Source organism: Harpia harpyja, chromosome 15, assembly GCF_026419915.1.
Source record: "Harpia harpyja isolate bHarHar1 chromosome 15, bHarHar1 primary haplotype, whole genome shotgun sequence".
In the NCBI taxonomy this organism is placed as follows: Eukaryota; Metazoa; Chordata; class Aves; order Accipitriformes; family Accipitridae; genus Harpia; species Harpia harpyja.
The window spans coordinates 16647159-16664360 of NC_068954.1; the positions used below are offsets into that span (position 1 = coordinate 16647159).

The window sequence follows — 17202 nt, forward strand, 5'->3', positions numbered from 1 at the left end:
TCTCTGCCTAGAAAAGTGTTTGTGACTTGTGCTCCTACCCAAGCAGGAACGTCATGCCTTAGCCGTGAGATGTCAGAGTTGAGCTCATAGGAGTCACAGAAATCCAATCAAATGAACACATCTGTCCCCTCGGTTTTTACTGTGGGATTTTAGGAAACACTTTATGCTGCCCTGCATATCTCCATTGCACATCTGCTGTGCTGGAGCTCTCTTTCCAGCACAGAAACACTTGGAGTACAATCTGAAAAGCTTGGACCTAAATTAGTAGAAGATTAGGTCCACAGTAAGTAACTGTTGTTCCACATCTCCAAAAACCCCACTCTGAGCATCCCCTAAGGCTTATTTATTGAACACAGCTGCAATGTAGTGGTTAAACCATTGACTGAAGAACAGCCTGAAGTGTGCAGTACAATAATCTTATCTCTGGCTGATGCTATCATAACACAAACAGTTATCCCTGCCAGATTCAGGGGAGCAACAGGGAAACCAATGGAAAACAAAAGAAGCCCGTGCAAAGGAGAAACCCGCATGCCAACAAAGCTTATCATGAAATACATCATGGGCTACACCACCACAGATGCATCTCGGTGGAGGCAGATGCGATTCCCCTGGCTTTGGAGGAGTTTTCCTTACTTCAGCCCAAAGCTGCAGACTGCATTTGTGCATTACATGTCGGTTTTGGCTCCAGTCCCTCCTGCTAACAGAACCTCTCAAAAGCTCTCAAATAACTTTTGGCCACTGAGGATGACCATGCCCTGATGCCCTGCTTCAGAGGGGTGAGGAAGCTGTACAGACATCTCCTCTGCCCAATTCAATGAGTAATTAATGTCTGCACTCCCTAGCACAGTTTTATACAAGCAAAGCTATTTGGCTTATTAAACACACCCCAAACTTGGGTTCCACAAAAGCAACTAAAAGGAAACCACAACAGGCTAAGGAAGCTTTACACATTCAAGGGTAAGCAGAGGCTGATTTTTCAGGACAGCACTAGGGCTAAGACTAGAAGCCAAGCTGGGTAAGTTGATGTTATCACAGAACTGATTGCCAAAGTAAGCTGTATAAGCTCACACACTGCACTAAACTCCCCTAGAAGCTGCATGTGCATGAAAGAAGGAAAGGAAGGTATGGAAATTCAAAGACTCTGCTGACTAAATGCATTACATTTTATTTAATCTAATTTAAATTGTCAGGACAAGCTGAATTATTTTCACTTAAATATTTTTCCCTTACTGAATTGCAGAGTTGTTTTGATGCTCGTTTTTTTTTCCCCAAAAGACTATTGACAAATGCCACATACTGCCTGGTCTGACTTGCACACAAGCCATCAGCCTACAGTTAAAAAGTCTACAGGCAGTTGGGGACAGAACAGTGCCAGTTATTTACTCTATTTCCTCTTTTAAATTTTTTTCCAATACAATTAACTAAATTATGTCATTACACATTCATTGTCCAGGAAGTTTCTTTCTTCCCCTTTTTAGCCTCCTTTTCAGTTGCATTTCCCTGCTTCACAGGATGCTCTAAACTAAACATCACATTCAAGTTACACAATAAAGATTTGGGAGGGATGGAGTGAATAAGGAAGGTCATGGGAAGGGAGGTATCTGCTAAAATAAGATTTGCTAAGCAGCTAGGCAGGACATAGTGTCAACTGCCTTTTATTAAAGCAGACTGCAAATTTGTAGCAGCTAAGATACCAGGTGGAGGGACACAACAGAGCAGCAGTTGAAAGTTCAAAAACTTTCCAGGGACTGAATGAAGCCTGAATTTATTCAAAAACCAAATTACAGTAATAAATGCTGTTACGGCACAACCAAGGTGCCTCATATAACCTTAACCCTATCTGCATATTGAGGCTCTTTTACACTACATAAAACCACACTCCAGCTACGGAATATGCAGCTGCATTTAAATTGAATTTATCGCAAACTAGTGCTCCTGGGCAGATCATTTATTCGTTTAAAAAAATTTACACATTCTCATCTTTATAATTACAAGGGGAAAACCACCTTGAAAGCAAAGCAAAAACCAGATGCACCAGTGTCTTGTTAACCTCCAGAGAGCTGGAAAAGCAATGTTAAGAGCAAAACTTCCTGCACACATCAATCACAGCTTTAGAGGCTGTAAAATATCGACCTCAGGTGACAAAGATTTTTCCAGGCTGATGGGTCTTCCCTGCTCTGCCAGGACAGGCTGCCGCTTCCCCGCAGGCAGCCCTGCCGCAGCCTGCGGTTTTCCTTGGCACGGGCTGTCCCGGCACAACCGGGAGACGTGGAGATGGGGTTCAGCAGGGCTGTCTGAACCACCGCTGGGGGAACCCCTCCTCCGGAGCCGCAGGGACACTCGGGTGACAGCGCGGGAAGTCCCTTCCTCTTTGTACGCGGTGGGAGCCACGACCTGCGTGAAACCAGGCTCCTGGAGAAGACTGACAGGCGACCGCCTTGAAGTCTACGCTTTGGGATCCGTCACTGTTGTTGCTACTCCAGTTAGGGATTTTACCCTCACCTTCCACTCCGACTGACATTAAGAAACGGGTTTAAACGGAGGCCGATAACAGGCAGCAGGAGCCTGGCACCTCCACAGCTCGACGTGGACAGCAGGGTGAGCTGGTGGAGGAGAGGAAACGAGCGGCGGCAAACGGGCACCCCGCAAACCTCGCGTCACGCCAGCCACCGGCTCCGGCCAGAGCCACAGAACCTGGCACGGGGATGTCACGAACGCTGTCACAGATGGAGGTGGCAGCCGTGCCCGGCCCCGAGGAGCTCAGCCTGCTCACCCGCACGTCTTCTGCCGGTCAGAGCTCACCCAAACACTGGGCACGGGACAGCGAGCGTGCTCGCATGGAAAGCAGAAGGCACAACACTGTACACCTTGTGATATTTAAAAGCTACCAACAGTTCGTCTTTCTGTCTAATGACTGTTACACCAGGAGGCACACTCATTACAAGCCCCTGAGCAGGCATTAATCTTCAAAAGTCAGCCCGGTCTTTTGCATGCGTACAGCTCAAGAATATTAAAAACTTCCCCCAAAATGTTTTTGCAATGCTTTCATGAAACTGAGCAAGCAACACAGAGCATTTTTGCTAGAAACATGCCTCCCCACCAAGCCTAAAAAGCCACTAAGCCCATTAACGAGGCATACAAGACCCCAGCACCAGCCATGGGCACCAAGCATCTGAAAACAAAGCTTGGCACCAAGACGCAGCTAACTCAAAATGTCCCACCACCAATGGGACTAGCCAACGCCTGGCTGTGAAGCTCCCAGTCCCCAGAAGATGATGGCTAAGCCAACTGCTGAGGAAGAAGATCCTTGAACATGTCCTGCAACAAGCCAGAGCTCTGGAAACAGCCAGCAAGGGCACCTTCACTTCCAAAGCATACCTTATGAACTTAACCCATAAAAATGAGCACTCAGTAAATTCACTTGTTTCTGGTGCTATCGGTTCGTAACAGCTTGCCTCACTTAAGGGACAGGACTTCTGGAAAGCTGCAGCACACACCTTGCAAACAGCCTGCCAGCAGTCCCCGTCGGGGGTGATGAAAGACATGGGCAAACACCAGGAGATCTGAGACAGGAGAAATCACAGCTGGTGCAGCTGAGAAGCTCAGATCACATGCAGTAAGCCATTTTGTCAGAAGAGAGACCCCCTCCTGTGACGGGCACAGCAATCGCTTCGGTTCTCCGCGCTGGAGGATCCAGCAGTACCTCGGCAGGCATTGGCAATTGGATTTTCTCCTGTAAAGACTCCTCTTCTCCTCCTGGCTGGCAGGGAGATGTTACTGGAGTCACAGATCCCTCCTCCTGCAACCGCAAGCTGCTTTGGAGGGCTGTTCGCGATCCGAACAGGGCAAGACAGACTCTTTGCTCCTTTGCAAAGTGCCACCAGGGTCAGGATGTTTCCCACAGGGACAAGCATGCCCGGGCAAGTCAGCCTGCAGGTTCAGGGCATACTTAAGGAGATGCGAGAGGAGGGCTAGAGGATGAATTAAAAATGAAGGGTGGTCTTCCCTCGCTTTGCATATCTCCTGAGAAAAACACAGCTCTTAGTAGCTTTAGGGCCAGATTTAGGAATGAATGACATTTTAAGAAGCATGACACAAGCAGAATAGAAAGTTGTGGCTGCAGTCTACAGAGCTCACTCTCATTTGCTTTCAGACCATTACCACAGCTCCAATTAGCCTCAGCTGGAATTAAACCCAATTTCCATTAAAAAAAAAAAAAAAAATCTTCTGATACATCTTCTGACAACCCTAGAAGAGCCCCTGACTGGCCCAGGCAGAGCTGCTGCTCCTGGGACGAGCCTGGCACAGAGGAGCACAGCATCCCCAGGCTCACACTGTGCTCCCTGCGGGGACAGGCACATGTGCAGTGACCAAACTCATGTCCCAACAACCTGAGAAGGGGCCGCAGCCATCACTGAGGGTACAGCACCCAGCAACCCCCCACCAGCCGATGAGCTACCAACAAGGGAGCCAACTGAAATGGTCTCCCACAACTGGTTTCAGTGGGCTTGCTCCATATCAAACCTAAGCCAAGGGGAATCATTTGCCATGAGATTTGGGGGAATCAGGTTCCTTACACCAGGGACAGGCTTGGCCTGCCACCCTCCGCTGGATGCAACCATCCGGGCTTCATCGCACAAAACCAGAAGGGAGGCTGGACACAGGCATGTGCTCGTTCCCATTTAAATGGTTCTGGCTTACAGAGACTGGTCACAAAAAGGTGACTGTCAAATACCTGCATTTCCAACCCCTGTTTTATTTTGCATAAGTTCCTCCTTTAATAAAATCCTACACACAGGAGCACCCATTGTCTGGAAAGCCCCCCAGAATTCCTCTGAAGGAAAGCTGACATACATGAGCTCAAGAGCAATAAAACGCAGCCCAGCAAAAATCAAAGTAGTGTCTAATCACAGAGGGCCTTTTATGCTGAGCTTTCTTCTCCCCTCTCCTCCATACAGCAATTCCAGCTCTCTCGGTACAAAAGCTTTAGGAGGACAGACACCAGGGAGAAGAGACTGGGGAGGGGTGATGAAAGACACACAGGTATTGACCACTGAAGGAGAAACTCGAACTGGAAACTGGAAGGAACAGCAGAAGCCCCGGCTTGTTCCAGAACAATGCTTTGACCACTCTGCAGAGGACTACAAAAGGCAGCTGCCTGCGATACCCACCGGCCGGGTCGCTCCTGCCAGGCCTGTGCTCCCAAACCTAAGTTGTAAGCTGCTGCCTTCCCTTCAGCAATAGTGAAGGGGATACAGGATTTTCAAACATCTTCTAACATATTTAACAGGTGTTGCTTCTAGGACCTTTCCTAAACACGGCAAAGTACGCTCGCTTTCTTTTGAACACACATTTCATAATTAAAGTTGGTGCTAATGGTTATGCATCCACAACATCCTCCCTTGTAATTCCCACTCCCCTCTCACAGCAAGCAGCTCTCATCAACCAGCCCCAACTCATCCTCCAAAGGAAAGTCTGCTTCTCCCCAGATAAGTTTTAAGACAGACAAAGCCATGTCTTTGGAGAAACACCATTTACCTTCTAAAAAAAAAAAGCTTCACTAAAGAGAAGAAGGAAAGGATGCCCCACAAATGCTAACTGGCTTTGACGGCGGCTATCTGCAGCATGACCAAAAGCAGCGAGCTTTCTCCCCTCACACCACGGGTGAGCTGCCAAGAACAGAGCATCCTGCGCACAATGCCCTTTAAAAAAACAAACCTGAAAAAAAATCCTGCTACCTCCAAGCAAGGGAAACCATCCCTTCTGCACAGACACGCTAGTCTGCGCGGAGCAGAGGTGAATGAGAAGCACACCCACGCGCTAGCTCCCGACCCCCCGAAGGCATTTCTTTTCCTCCCTCCTCCCACCACTGCCGCCACCCCTGTCTATTTTAAAATGACTTTGCATGAGCCACGTGCCAACTTTCAAGCATCAGCAAGATGTATCTCCTTATCCCATGCCCAAGCTACACCATCCATCACATGCTTGTATTTTCAAGAAACTACAAGAATTTGGGGGTTGCGCACCAGAAGACACACGTGCGTGCTCCCTCTCCCTAGGGCACTTGGTATGAAATGCTTCTTGCACTTCCACTGGTGGGAAGTATGTTCCCGATGCTGGCATGCTGCATGGTTGGGGAATCAAAAACAAACCCCTCTGCCACTCTGACTAGTCCAACGGTTAATTCATTACGATAAACCCATTGTCCAAAACAAAAACATAATTTAATTGCTAAACCAGCTGCCCAAGTTTAGTCGTTGCTCTTGGCAAGCATGTCAGGATCTCAGTACGCCTCGTTTTCCGCAAGAATCTTTGTAGGTACATGCCATGCCTTCCACCCTTGGAAGTCTCCAGGTGTCCCTGTCACCCAAATCCAGTGTTTTCCAACCCAAGTGGATATTTAAAGGGATATCATCAGCTCAGAACACCTCTCTGAAAACATTAAGATTACAGCAACTAAAATAATAGCAAGCATCCTTTTTTTTCCCCAGTTGTTAAGCATGCATTTATTCAGCTGCACCCTTTCCCATTTAGGCAGCCTGATCTCCCTTGAAAAAGAGGGCAGAAAAAGGAAACAAGGCTAAAACATATTTGTAGAAGTCACGAAAAAGAACTGGCAGAAGGTCTCAAAGGCTGGTGCATGAACTGTATGTAACTATAGCTATGTCTAAGTTTTGTTGCTGGTTTTTTTTCCCCAGCCAGATTTCAAGTAGATTGTGTCGCTTGATACTGGCAGTTCAATCATCGGGAAACATGTGGCATGCAAGAGAAGAGAAAAGCTGACCAGGCTGTAGTTGGCATCTTTTGCAGGGAATGCTGCCGGCGTGGGTTTCCACGGTATCTCAGCTAACACAGATCACCAGGGAGAATTCCTTAAAGTACCTGCTGCTTTCTTTGACTTTAAAAAGATACACACCTACAGGACAAGAGACACTGAAATAAGTCAAGAGTACCACTGCCATCTCTTCCACCCTGGTTATTCACAGGTATCTACAAACCTACTGTGCGAATTATAAGCAGCATTTCTTAAAAATAATACAGGCATATTTCATGCAATGCAATCCAGAAGAGCTGCAATATTTCTTAGATTACGAGATGCATCCAGCCCTCCCAGCTCCTGCCTTCTAATTCCAGTGCAATCAGTGCAGGAGAATGCATAATTCATCCCGCAGTCAATCCTATGGGTCTCCCAGTCATTAAGCAACAGAACCCTGAACTTCTAGAAAGGTCACATTTCCAGGAGGTTCAGCTGAAGAATGTTCTCTCCTATCCACTGAAAGCTTCAGGGAGGTAAGGTAAAGTAAGGTAAGGTAAGGTAAGGTAAGGTAAGGTAAGGTAAGGAAAGGAGCTCCTTCATGGAGCATTTGCTCCCATTGTTTAAGGATTCACAATTACTTTGCTATCGCAGTGTGACAATAGGCAGAAGATATTTATCTGAGGAAGTCAAGAAATGCAGAAATCAATAGGTTAATTAGCAGATTAGCAAAACACAACTGACCCATGAAAGCTTTTATATAGCAAAAGGCTGATGAAGTGAAGATGAGTGTTTGCATTTGTTATACTCTCAGGATGGTAGAGGATTATTGGAACAACGGAGATTTCAGGCATTGATTGAAAACATTTTCTGCTCATTAAAGCTAAACCCAACAATTTTGCAAGAGCAAATCCTTCCACAATCCATTGGCAGGATCCCACACAATACAGTAATACAGTCAATACGAACTAAGATAAACCACCTCTTGCCAAAAGAAATTTAACTTCAGTCCAAGTTAAGCTCCATGAAGATGCAGAAGTTGGACACAGACTATTTTCTAATACAGACAACGAACAAAGAAATTGATCCCACATACAGACATTATGGGAAGCATCCTAGGTACATGAGGAAAAACACATTTAAAAAAAAAAAAAAAAGCCTGTTTTTCTTCCATTCACTGGAAAACATATTTCATTTGTTATTGAATCTAACCTAAAAGTCATGCTTGAAGGAAAGACCAGCAGTTCTTTGGAAAAGTGGGAGATCCTCTTCCCATGAGTGTCAGTGCATCTTGCATACGCAGACAGCGCAACCTCATTCCTTACAGCCTCACATCACTAAAAGCAAGAAAAAAAAAAAAAACCCCAACAATATAGAATTTTAATTCAGATTGCCCCCTTGGTCTACCAGCATTCTTGCCTCACTCACGTCAAAGTAATCAACACTCAAAAGAATATTGTCTTGCTTGGGAAAAAAAAAAAAATCATGTTGCATGAGGATTTTTAATTGCAACCATTTCTAAGCACAGATCACATGCTTTCTTTTTTTTTCCCTTTTTTTTTTTTCCAGAGTCATAATCCAAGTTTAATGTTGCTTAGGCTACAAAGTAATCTCTATCATCAGCTCCCGACAACTGGCCCATGTTATTGCCATGCCCATGAGCTCGGGTGGCAGAACGAGGTACCACGGTGCCAGCTGCGACACACAGCGAAGAAAGCATCGCCTGCACCTACACAGCGACAGCCTCATTTGAGAACTCAAAAGGTTTGTCTACACTTACACAAGGTCCTGCCGGTGCAAGCATCCAGCTGCAAGAGCAAACCCCACTCCTGCAGCTGGCAGAACTCCTCTCACCGTTTCAGGTCCCTGAATGGACTAAGCCACGCCAACGAAAAGCACTTTTTTTGCCAGCATAGCTGACTCCTCGGCAGAACTGCTGCCAGCATTGCGACAGCCACTCTATAGCAGCACGCACTTTTTTTCCCCTCCCAGTTTCCTACACTTCCATCTCTACACAGGGAGACCCTAAGTTTAAGGCAAGAAACAAAGAAAAGCAGAAAATAGGTGTCAGGAAGAGGCGATGCGTGCCTTGCTGGCTGCCCAGCATCTCCCCCCCTAACCTAAGGGAAGATGTGGGGAGATTATCTGCCTTTTTCCCCGAGCCTCACCACGCTAGATGAAATCAAACATACACGGCTGTGAGATCCTTTCGCCTGAATCAAAGGGCTCCCGATCCAAGCACCTGAGAAGAGTCGAGGCACCAGCAGCGAGGTGGATATTCAGCTCCGGAGCAGGCAGGGCCCCACACAGGCTCCTTGCCGGTTCTGCTCCCCGGCTGCTGCGGGAAGCACCCCATGGTGGTGGTGGGACCCCACTTAGGACAGCGTTATCACACCAGTGGGCTGCTGAAATAGCCCCCGATCTTTGCTCGAGTTTCACCTCAGGCAAGAAGAGCTTTTGAACGCGAAACCACAACAAATGGCTCCTGTTGGGAAAACTGTGGAATATTTTGGGGAGGGAGTAATTGATTCCTCCTTTCTTTCCCCCCCCGAGAAAATCTGATCTCCCTACCAGATTTTCACTTGTGAATGGGATTACAGGATAACGCTCAGTTCCAGTGCTTGCCTGTAAGTATTCCTGTGAAAGAACTCAGGATTCTGTCCTAAAGCTACAAATTACCCAGCTGCGAGCAGGAGATGCAGACCTCCGGAACACCCAGCTGTTTTTCTCAGCGAACCTTTCATTCCAGATGATGCACTACGCGACCTTTTCCCGAACCGAGCTGAAACTTATTTGCATGGGAACTTACTTGTAAACACACTTGCCGTGTTTTATTCCCTCTTTCTCGCGGTTCTCGATACTCCGGCAGCTATTGCACGCCGGAGCCCTGCGCTCCGGCAGGTCCCCCCCGGCAGCCCGAAGCAAACCACGGCTGGCAGACGCCTTCGCTGCCACGACCTCCCGGGAGCAGGGTGTCCCCCCTCGCCCCGGGTTCAGGGGAGCGGGGGGGGACCTCGGCCGCAGCCATCTGGCCTCCAGCGCGGCCCGCAGACATCTCCCAGGGGAGGAGACGGCCAAAAAAGCCTACTCACCAGGGGCAAAGGCCAGCCTTTTTTAGAGGCCGTTTGGGAAGGTGGCAAATAGGAGGTCCGGATCTGGAGGAGTTGACTCAAAGCGCCCTGCAACATTCATGCGGCGGGAACTTCGCCGGGTAAACCATTAACCACCCGAAAGCTGAGCTGCGTAACTCCCTTCATCATCAGGCGAGACTCGCACACACCCCACACACACACGCGGGCTGCGTGTGTGCGCACACACGCGTACACACACGTACAGGTATACAGACACAAGCACAGACAAACACATACGAATACGCACATACACGTTTTTCCGCAGGGCAGGGGAACACGCCGGCGCTCCCCACGCTCGGGGCGAGGCGGGCGCTGCCACCGCAGCCCCACCGCGGCGGGGCCGGGGGGATTCGCTCGGCATCCCCCGACGGCGAAGGGGGCGGCCGCTCCGCTCCCCTCCGCTCCGCGCCCCGCGGCGGGGGGGGGGGGTGGTGGTGAAAAAGATGCGCGGAGCGCCCGCAATCCAGCCGGGATGTTTGCAACCCTCGCTCCCTGAAAACACACACACTCCCCCCGCAAAAGACGGAAAGCCTCCCCCCCCCACCTCCCCCCTTCTACAGTCCCCGCGGCAGGAGAGGGCAGCGCGGCTCTCCCGCAGCCGCGCCGAAGTTTCCGCGGGCGGCACCGGGGGCAGCCCCAGCCCCTTACCCGGCTGGCGGAGCGGGGTCCCGCGGCGGCCCTGGAAGCGGCGGCGGCGGCGGCGGCTGCCCGGCGGGGGGGGGGGGGTGGTGGTGACCGGGGGGCGGCGGCGGCGGCTTCCTGGGAGCTACAACTCCGCGGCGGCGCCCGGGCAAGCCGCGCGCCTGCGGAGCGGCGGCGAGCGGGGAGGAAAAGAGGAAATGAGCGGGAGGCGCATTGGAGGGAGGGGGAGGAAGGAGCCGTCGCCGAGGGACCGGGGAGAGCGAGGGACGGAGCGCAACTTCCCCGGCGGGGCGGCGGGCGCGCCGGGGGGGGGGGGGCGGAGCGCAGCGCGCCGCTGCTCCGCGGCCGCCCCGCGTAGGGGAGGCCCGCCCGCCGCCGGCGCTCCCGCCGAGACGGGCCACTTGGTATCGCCCTGCCCGCCTACCCGGGCCGGGGCCGGGGCCGCCGCCGGCGGCGGGCAGGAAGTGCGGGGCCGGCGGGGCAGCGCGGAGCTGCGGCTCCGCGGAGCTGCGCGCCCGCGGAGGGGGGGGGGGGGTGTCCGTGCGCGCCCGACCCGCCGGCGCTCGCTGCCGGCCTCACCGGCAACGTGGGCAGGGGGAGGGGGGGGTGGAAAAAAGTTTGGATTTTTCGGGTTGGGTTGTTTTTTTTCCTTTAATTTTTTTTTTTTAAACCCCAAAGCAAATAAGGAAACGATGGAGCAGGACTGCCGTGGCACCAGCTCACACCGGGCCCTGCGCGCATCTCCAGGGCGGCTGGAGGGGGTGGCAAGTTTTCTGTGCGCGGGGGGGGACACGGTGGCAGCTCCGGAGCGGCCGCCGGAGGGGAGCGCGGCAGCCTCCCGACACGCCGCACGCTTCCCTGCTGAGCAGGGCGATGCTTGTCCGCCCCCCCCCCCGCCCCCCGAAGTGCCCCCCCCATCCCAGCAGTGCCCCCCAGCAAGGCCGACAGCGGTACAGGTGAATTCGGTGCAGGTAAATTCGGTACCGTCAGCCGAGTCCGTGGGTGGGTGTAGTCTCACCCGGCTGGAGACAGGCGCTCGCCGTTCTGTGCCAGACATGAACTTGCACTGCCTACCAGCGTACCCCATCACAAAATGGAGGGGATTTAGGGACTGATGCTAATCTGCTTCCTGAGGGAGGTCATTGGAAGCGTGGCTCAGAAATATGGCCCGCAGCACAGACAAACAGGCGAATCTTCCCCTTAGGATATTTTTTGCCCCCTCCCGCCCAGCTCCTATCCAGCACATTTTTAAGTTGAAAATATATGGAGAATTTAATGTAGTTGCCACTGTGCCTTATCGGTAGCTTTCACTCTGCCTCCCCTTATAGGAGACTCAGGGAGCACGTTCAGTTGCAGTCGTGAGATAAGAACTCAATAGAGCTGAAATCAAGGCCACACCAGGAAAAAGATACTTAAAGATTAGCGTCAAACCTTGGGAGGCAAGGGGGGGCAGGAACAAACAGAAAAATCCAAAGCAGCAGTTTTTCAAAGCTTATCTCTGCACAAAGTCCAACAGATTTTTATAAGGACAGAAAAAAAACCCCAAAACCAACCAAACAAACCACCACCAACCAAACTGTTTCACATGTACTCCAAAGCTTGAATACGCTGAAACTGAATACATTGATGCAGAGAGATGACAATGTTACTCAACAATAACCACTTTCTCCAAGGCCTTTCAGAAACAGTTCAAGCATTTTGCCAGCTTAAAAAAAAAATAATAAAAATGTCAGCCCAAGGCAAAGAACAAGCTTGGAAACTAAAGAACCTGAACAGTTAAAACTAGAAGCAACTCGACCAGGAACACATAATGGAAAACTGTATGCAACCACCATCGCTGCCAACTTCACATACTTGAAGCTGGGTTCTCCTTGCAGGAGATGATTACACGTGAGTAATCCCCTTGATTTCCCCGCAAACCCTTCCCTGCGCGAGCATTGCCCACATAAGCGGGGCTGGCCGCGGCTATGGGGCTGTGGCTCCGGCCGTGCCACTCTGGCTGCTCTGCCCGGGAGGGTGGTGGCACGGATGACGACATCACCCTCTGCCCAGGAATAGGTGGCAACAGAGCGAGTACCTACGTGAGGCTTCCTCCAAGATTTACAGCCCTCGGGCTTGACATCTGGCGAGAGGAGCCGGTTTATGGCACTCAATCCCAGGCGCTGCCCCATGTCCCGCAGCAGACAGGTTGTGAGATGAGACCTGCAGCCATTGCTGGAGGCTGTGGCGGTTCCTCGCGGGGATGCCCTGGTTCGATGGGGCTGGGTGGCTGCGAGCGCCCTGCCCTCGGTTTGGGGTGATCCTCAGGTGGGTGTCCTCGTGCTGCACTGCACCCTGCTCAGCACAGTGCTCGAACGTTTCTGGCAGGAGCTGCCTGTGCTGGGAGACTCGGGGGCATTTTATGGTCAGCAGGTACTTACTTAAGGAGAGCCCACGGCTGCTCCTCTCTTCCAGCCCTCTAGTATTCCGTGTGTTATCCCATGATAAATTGCATAAATACCGAAAATAATTCTGGATTCAACAATTATTGGAGCACACACAACAAGGACCAAATGAGGCGTTACTATCATTTGTACCCAAATTCTTCCTTCAAGAGTTGCACCCTTCCAGCTGTGACCGGATACAAGATGGTGCAATCCAGATAGATAGCCAACCAAAGAAACACCGCCAAGATTTCAGATGATTTTGAGTCCTAATGCTTGATAACGAGCAATTCCTGATTTACAGAAATCCCTTGGGAAACAAGGAGGGATGGCCTTAGAAAGTCGTCGACTGCTCACAGTCTGAGATGAAAAGAAGCTGCAGATTCATTCCTGCAATGAGTTTGTGAGGGCTGCTGCTCTCGCTCTGCAGCCTCCCAGCTCTGCTCTCCTCTTCAGAGAATGTGCCATGTGAAGACAGTCAAGCCCTGCATTTGCAAGTTAAGGTCCATACGTAGGCAGTTACTTTCTCATATTATGCACTTAAGTGCATACTTGAGTGTACTACTACAAGACCTTAATGTCCTGTGAAATAGTATGTTCAGTTTTGGGCCCCTCGCTACAAGACAGACATTGAGGTGCTGGAGCGTGTCCAGAGAAGGGCAATGAAGCTGGTGAAGGGTCTAGAGCACAAGTCTTATGAGGAGCGGCTGAGGGATCTGGGGTTGTTTAGCCTGGAGAAGAGGAGGCTGAGGGGAGACCTTATCGCTCTCTACAACTACCTGAAAGGGGGTTGTAGCGAGGTGAGGGTCGGTCTCTTCTCCCAAGTAACAAGCAATAGGATGAGATGAAACAGCCTCAAGTGGCACCAGGAGAGGTTTACATTGGATATTAGGAAAAATTTCTGCACCAACAGGGTTGTCAAGCATTGGAACAGGCTGCCAGGGAAGTGGTGGAGTCACCACCCCTGGAGGTATTTAAAAGATGTATAGACATGGTGCTTAGGGACATGGTTTAGTGGTGGACTTGGCAGTGTTAGGTTTACAGTTGGACTCGATGTTCTTAAGGATATTTTCAAACCTAAATGATTCTGTGATTCTATGAAAGCATTTACAAAATCGGGCCCACTGGGTGTATCTGGCTTATTTGAAGTTCTTCTTCTGATGGTGTATGTTCATTAAGCCTATCTCTAATACTGCCATGATGACCTAGCATGGACCTTCGCAAACTTAAATCCATAGCTGCTCTGGCATCTCACCTTTTGTTTGATTTTTCTTTGTGCTTTTCATTCTGTTTCCACAGTTAGGAGTGAGAAACAAAGAGGGATTAAGTGAGATTCATCTGCATCATTCAAACAATGCTGAATTTGGAGATACTGTGTGAAATTCCTTCTGCTGTCTGGGATTTAATCACCAATGGATTAGATGATAGAAACTAGAGTATCTGAGGTATGTGGCATGCTGCTATTCTTTAAATATCTACCATAATAATGTGAGCTTCATAAGGCTATTGCTAATCTTGAATTATTACCTGCCTTCCTGTGGTTTGGCATGATTAACTCGAGGAAGAGATTAAAGCAATATTTACCTTTTTTGAGCAGTTCATCAGCTTGACCTGGACAGCCCAGCACCAAAAAACATAGGAAGAAACTGCTGGCAAGGATTAAGGATTCAGCCTGCTCTTTCCCCGTTGGTCTCCTGGTACCTGTCATGGTTGTTGGGATGGAAAGCACTGGTGGCATCCTTGAAGACGGCCGATTGCTCCAGATGCTTTCAGGCCAGGCGTCTGTTAGAAAGTTTACATGCATCAGACCGGCTTTGATCTGCCTCTGCCAGAAGAGCCAGGACTTGCCTCCACTGCAGGCAGTGACAGCAAAAGCATGTCTTCTGGCTTTGAGCTGGGGACACGGTCATCCTGGTCATCCGCACGCTGTCTTCCTAAAGGCAGATGGCACTTCTCTGGGGGGAGCTGCTGGCCAGCAGGTTTGCCTGGGAAGGAGCTCCTGCCCGGCCAGGGCATTTGCAGGACAACCTGGCAGGAGCGGTCGGAGGAGCAACCCCTGGAGCACCCCCTCCATCACTGAGCTTCCTCACAACTTCCATTTGATGGAAGAAAGCAACGTTTCAAAAGACACTGTAATTATTTCTTTCATCCTGTTTTAATCTTGCTTTTGGAAATCTCTCACTGAAGAATCGCTTTAGAGAAATTCAAATGAAAACAGTAACAGAGAAGTGCAGCCGGTGTTATTTCACTGCGATAAAGCCAAGCTGGATGGCAGGTGCTTGGGGAAATATGAGGGAAAATTGTTTATATCAGAACTCTTTTCTTTGATAAGTTTTGTCTTCCAGTAATAAAAACCTGGATGCTCATCTTGTAAAGCCTCCCTTTTTTTGCTACCAGATGCTGGAGCTTGAATTTTTGCCTACATCAGTTTAACCCCTCTTTGTGCTCCTTTGCATTTCCAAGCTGGACTTAACAGGCAAACAAACATAACTTGGGAAATGCCAGCTACACACATTGCTCTCAACCGTAGGATGGGCAAGCAGCATCGCCTGAACAGGCAGACCCAGTATTTAACGTACTACCAAAACAAATATGCCAAGGGGTTTTGCCAGCCATCTGGATCACAGAAACGGGAGGTGGAAAAGAGCAGGTAGGTTTTTACAGTGCATTTTCCTGCCAAAGCAGGATTGTTCCCTGCAATATCTTCTAGTGTACTTCCCTGGCCTGTTTTAAATGACCTTGGAGAATGGGGAGAGGCGGGAGGCAGGAATCTGCTAGTACTCTCCAGAGTCTCTTTGTCTAGTTTGAATAATATAATGTGGAGCAAGGGCAAATGGGTGTTCAGAGAATTTAGCTACAACACAATATTTAATGTAATTTTTGCATGCTTTTTCATCTCCAACCTACTTGCTATGCCTGCCACTGTGCCAGTAACATCAGATAGATGTAAAAAAAAAAGAAAAGTAACAAAAATAGTGGCAATACTCCATCTTTGGATGATTGCTCTTCTTTTTCTTAGCAGGAGATTGTCTTGGGTGCTTTCTTCCCCTGCGAGGAAAAATGAATAGTGAGAGCTGTGATGATTGGCACTAAGCCTGAGAACAGCAGATGTGAGCCTGCACAGCTGGACAAAGAAAAAAATGCACTTTGCTCCCTACATTTGTATTAAGGTTGCCCCAGGGATACGCCAGTGACTACGGAGGGGACTTAGCACAGGAACAGCCAAAGCCATCAGGCACATTTACATATATAAGAACACTCGCTGTCCTTTTCAAAGTCAAAGAGAGCAACGATTAAAGCAACATAAAGGAAATTTGGCTGCGTGGTTTTTCTCTCCAATAATAGAATGACTGAGGGTGGAAATATTAAAAAAAAATTAGGCCTGACAGAGGTGATGAATTTATGAATTAAACCAGCACATTTTCATTTCATTTACTGTTGTCTACCAGTTTATTACATGGGAATCTAAAAGGGACTTGATTGCCTCCCAGGCTGCAGTCGTTATGCCAGACACTAAAGTTAGATGTTTTAGATAAGATTTTAATATTAAAGATTCTTACACAAAAAGGAAGGAACCTTGCTAAATAGGGAAAATTAAAAAGCCTAATTCCTCTCCATGGTGCTTTAGCGTAGTTTTGCACTCCGGGGTTTGCCACAATGTTTGCTGGGATTTATCATCAAAAAAAGTGTGGGACAGGGCGTGTTTTAACTAAAACTATTAAAAAACTCGGAATTTCCTACACTGCATAGCCTGCACATCCTTATTTCGAGTTGCATCTACCAAGAACCCCGTTCTCCCACGGGCTCTACGCACAAGGATACCCACTATCAGGGCAGAGCAGCGGGGCTTTGGGTATCCATCTGCCATCCCGTGGCACTGTGAGGGCCTCAGCATCTTTGGTCTTGGCATTCCCACCTGGGGTTTTAACCCACACCAGCAGCAGCAGCAGCAATATCAAAACACAAAATGCTGTGTCTCACTTTTCTGAGCAGAAAATAACAGGGAGCCTTCAAAATGGGAGAGGTCCCACAGAGCCATCGAAAGGCTGTCGTGGCTATGGGATGCAACAGAGTGAACTCTGGGTTTGTGGTCCAAAATGGCAGATTTATGCTGAGAGAGGTGGGATAGAGTAAGAAAACTCAAGCATTTCTATGCAGCAGAAAATATCAATGCTGTTACTTGTTTCTTTTCTGAACCACAACAGGAAAACGCAAAAGCCAGGAATTAAGTGTGAGAAATACTGGTGTGTCT

At 49.4% G+C, this 17202-nt stretch overlaps 1 protein-coding gene and 1 long non-coding RNA gene across 4 annotated transcripts in view; one reads left to right on the plus strand and one right to left on the minus strand.

Annotated features, from left to right (window-relative positions):
- HPCAL1 (hippocalcin like 1) overlaps positions 1–10843 on the minus strand; it is a 66685-nt gene extending 55842 nt beyond the window's left edge. Inside the window, exon 1 of one of the 2 annotated variants that reach the window (XM_052809572.1) lies at positions 10534–10843. The gene's annotated coding sequence lies outside the window, so the exon portion shown is untranslated. Of the gene's footprint in view, positions 1–9846; positions 9995–10533 lie in introns of those variants that run through there. The other variant, XM_052809573.1, reaches the window with a different exon arrangement.
- Positions 10844–12088: 1245 nt separating this feature from the next.
- On the plus strand, positions 12089–16749 carry LOC128151852 (uncharacterized). Of its 2 annotated transcripts, none has more exons than XR_008238483.1 (3): positions 12089–12417; positions 14250–15600; positions 15970–16749. It is a non-coding gene; the product is annotated as an uncharacterized LOC128151852 (long non-coding RNA). The 2 variants fall into 2 exon arrangements; XR_008238482.1 differs by having other exon boundaries at positions 14250–14395; positions 14548–16749.
- The last annotated feature ends 453 nt before the right edge of the window (positions 16750–17202 follow it).